The sequence below is a fragment of the Tupaia chinensis genome, unplaced genomic scaffold (assembly GCF_000334495.1).
Source record: "Tupaia chinensis unplaced genomic scaffold, TupChi_1.0 Scaffold000197_1, whole genome shotgun sequence".
Classification (NCBI taxonomy): Eukaryota; Metazoa; Chordata; class Mammalia; order Scandentia; family Tupaiidae; genus Tupaia; species Tupaia belangeri.
Window position 1 is genome coordinate 1,063,218 of NW_006159672.1, and position 4,005 is coordinate 1,067,222.

General features: G+C 44.5%; 1 pseudogene; it reads left to right on the forward strand.

Moving 5' to 3' along the window:
* The first annotated feature begins 325 nt into the window (after positions 1-325).
* LOC102476169 (ubiquitin-conjugating enzyme E2 L3 pseudogene) lies at positions 326-787 on the forward strand (annotated as a pseudogene).
* Positions 788-4,005: the final 3,218 nt, after the last annotated feature.

Below are 4,005 nucleotides of genomic sequence, written 5' to 3' on the forward strand. Positions count from 1 at the left end.
TGATTATTGTTGATCATCAATAGTGTGTTTTGATTTTTTAAAATAATTGCTTATTTAATTTTATTTACTATTTTTTTTTAATTTGATCAGAGAGAGACAGAGAGGAAAGCAAGCTACCAGGTCTGGGACTCAAACCGCAGTTGGTCATGTGGGAGTCCAGTGCCTTAACCACCACACCATCTGCCAGCCCATGATTATCAATATTTTAATACTGGTATCAGTCAAATAAGAAAATGTTATTGTTAGAACTGACTCTTAATTATATGTTGGGAAACAGGGAAGGGACAACAGAAGTGAATTACCCAAAAAACAACAGCACCAGATCCAAGATGGTGGCTAGCAGGAGGCTGATGAAGGAGCTTGAAGAAATCCGCAAATGTGGAATGAAAAAATTCCATAACATTCAGGTTGATGAAGCTAATTTGTTAACTTAGCAAGGACTTCTTCTTGTTCCAGGCAACCCTCCATATGACAAGGGGGCCTTCAGAATTGAAATCAACTTTCCAGCAGAGTACCCATTCAAACCACTGAAGATCTCATTTAAAACAAAGATCTATCACCCGAACATCAATGAAAAGGGGCAGATCTGTCTGCCAGTAATTAGTGCTGAAAACTGGAAGCCAGCTACCAAAACTGACCAGTCCCTCATAGCTCTGGTGAATGACCCCCAGCCCGAGCAGCCCCTCTGGGCTGATCTAGCTGAAGAATACTGTAAGGACCATAAAAAATTCTCAAGAATGCTGAAGAGTTTACAAAGAAACATGGAGAAAAGCAACCCATGGTCTAAAAATCTGCCAAAATTGATTCCAACAAGTGTGAGCAGGGACCCTGAACAGTGCATTCAGACATTCCGCAAAGTAAGACTCTGGAAAATTGACACGTGCCACTGCCTGGCGTTCCCTTGTGGCAGTTACTAAATTTCTACAATTTTCTTTATCGAAAGTGGCCTAGGTAACCTATAATGAAAGAATTAAAAATTTAAGATGTTCTAAAAAAAAAAGAAGACGTGACCTGTCTAAGGTTACAGGGCTGGTAAGTGGCAGACCCAAGCCACTGAAAGTTCACACCATCTGGGGACTTCCCCAGCATGGCCTTCCTTAGCCAGGCTGCAAAAGCTCATCCTGGTCTTTCTGCCCCTGGAAATCTGGTAACACCTTTGGGAAAATGGCACAGTAATTTTAGAATTGTGCTTTCCCCCCTAGTTAGTTTCAAGTCATAAGCTACTTTGTTCCAGGTAGGATTCCACGTTCTAAATTTGAACTAAAATGAGATAATACACAATTGTCTGGCATTCCACAAACAAAATCAATACAATTTTGAAAGCTCTGATTCCTTACAAGGGTTTCCCATTAAGGATTTATCCCACAGCTTGTTCTTCTCCGTAAGTGTGGAAAGCAGGTGAGTGCGTAGAGGTTTCAGGACAAGTTGTACAAAGCCTGCAAGGTCCCTGGGAACAGAGGTCTTGTCTTCCCTGAGTGTCCTCCATAGCGCTGGGTGCCTAGGAACCCTTTCCATCTGCTGAGTTTACTTGCAGCTAACAAGAAGACTTTGGACTTTTTAAGTTTATAAATATCATCTTGTCATTAAGGTACCTCTCATGAGACAAAAAGAAGCCCACTTTAAAGAGATGGTGAACTGTCAATCCTGAGTGTCAGCAATTTTCCACAGGGTAGTAATTTACCTCAGAGTAACCTGATACAGGGAAACCAGCTTTGAAGTGTGAAAGGGTGGTGACTGCAGATGTGATGGGGAGCTCAGTGTGTGCCTAGCGGCGTCAGCACAGGACAGCACTTAGCCCAGCACAGTGCACCACCCTTCAGTGGCTTTGCGCTTTTTCAGGGCTCAGACACCAAGGAAAAACAGCACATCTTGCTAAGTTGATATTTGGCAGTGTAAATTCGATGTCAGGTGTTTGCTGGCTTGGATTCTGATCTGCTTAGACTTAGATGTTGGGTGATGTTTATCACTCTGAAATAATCTCTTTCTGTTTTATGAATGTGTGTTTTGGAAAAAGAAAAAAAAAAGCATAGATAGAGTGGAGGTCCTAAGATTAAAATAAATGTTGCATTTGGAAATCTTCCAGCACATGGGTGCAGCCTAACCTAAAGGATTTATTTTTGTTTTGTTTGTTTTGTTTTTTTGTTCATTTTGTGTGTGTAGGGGGGGTATGTTTAAGCAATTTGCAAAATAAAATTGCGTGTGTGTGTGTGTGTGTGTGTGTGTGATCTGATTTCGAAAGTTCTGATTCTTTCAGCACTTTCAGTTAGAGATTTATCCCGTAGCTATGTTCTCCTCCATAAGCCTGGAAAACAGGTGAATGTGCAGAGGTTTTAGGACTAATTGTGCAAAGCCAGCAAGTTTCCTGGGAACAGAGATCTCGTCTTCCCTCTGTGTGTCCTCCATAGCAGTGGGTGTCTAGGAAATATGAACACTCAACAAATAGTGAATACATGAGTGAATGAATAATTCCGTGATGAATGATTGACATGATCCATCTTTCCCTTTGAAGTTATTCACAGATTTTATTTATTATTATTATTTTATTTATCTTTATCCATTTATTTATTTATTTTTATTTGACCATAGAGGGATAGAGTGAGAGAGAGAGTGAGAGAGAAAGTAAGAAAGCAAGCTGCCAGGTCTGGGACTCAAACCAATGTCAGTCAATGTCACCACACCACCTGCCAGCCCCTCTTCACAGCTTTTCTGCCCAATCCAGATAACACAAGAAGATGAGACACTGTGCATGTAACTGAGAGCCACATGGTCACTCCCTTTCAATCTCTGCGCTGGGAAGAACCCAGGACTTGTCAGCACCAAGGACAGATCCTGCTCCTGGCTCAGCTCCGTCCTATCCCTGTGATCTTGGGCAGGTCATTATCTTCTGAGCAGTGAGATAGAAAACCCCGGGGAGCCCCAGGGAGGCAAGATCACAGAGAGACTGTCGCTGTGGTTGTGGAATCAGATGGAGGAAGCTGGCATTTGATGAGCACCAGCCCTGTGTTGGGCACTTTCTCCACACCTCACCGGCCATGTCTTCTCCCAATAGCCACCTTGGGTAATTGTGTTATCTCCCCTTGGCAGGTGAGGCATCTGAAAGAGAGACCTGCTGCACAGGCCACCATTAGGTGAATGCAGAATGCTCATGGGCTGGAGAGAAGAAGTCACAGCCTGCTCTCAGGGCACAGGGTCAGGACAGCTTTTTGGGTCTCTGTGGTGGACTCTGGGGTAAGAATCAGCAGCCCGAAACACTGGCAAGTGATGATTTATGTCTCCTTCACAAATGTAGCTCATCATCTCAGGTCCGAAGTAGCAATGGGAATTGGGAGTCTATAGGTGAATTTGTAATCTCCCCTTATTGATTTTTTTAGGAAAAACACTGCACTAGAAGTGCAGGCATACCAGTGTGCCCACATTGGGCATCTTTGGTGTTAAACAAACTGTCAACAAGGTTCCCACCTGCAATCACAGGTTGTGAAGGAAATGACACCTACCAACACACAGATGCATGATGCACACATGTGCACACAAGAACACACAGGAAATGGCAGTGAGCGGTACATCTCAGCAGCTGCTGCTGCCAGGACCATCTCTGACAAGGCCCTGGAGCCCTGGCAGGGAGCTGTCCAGCAGGGAGCTGTTCCAGTGTTGGGGCAACTTCATGGGTGAGTTGCCTAAGTGGGGAAGGCTTATCTAACCACACTGGCCTCATGTCCAGGAGGCTCCCCTGCAGAAATAAATGTCACAAACAGGACAAACTGCACTACATGAGGTGGTTCCTAATGGATTCCAATGGGGTGACCACTTTCGAGGGAAATAAAGAAGCCAGATAAAAGATGTGGCTGTTAGCATAATGGCTATGTCGCTGGACTCCCACGTAGTCGACTGCGGTTCACGTCCTGAACCTGGTGGCTTAAAACTCACACCGGGCGCGTGTGCATGCGTGCCCAAGATCCCAAGAGGAGAATGGAGGAGAAGGGATTGCGGCGTGGCCACCCCCCCTGG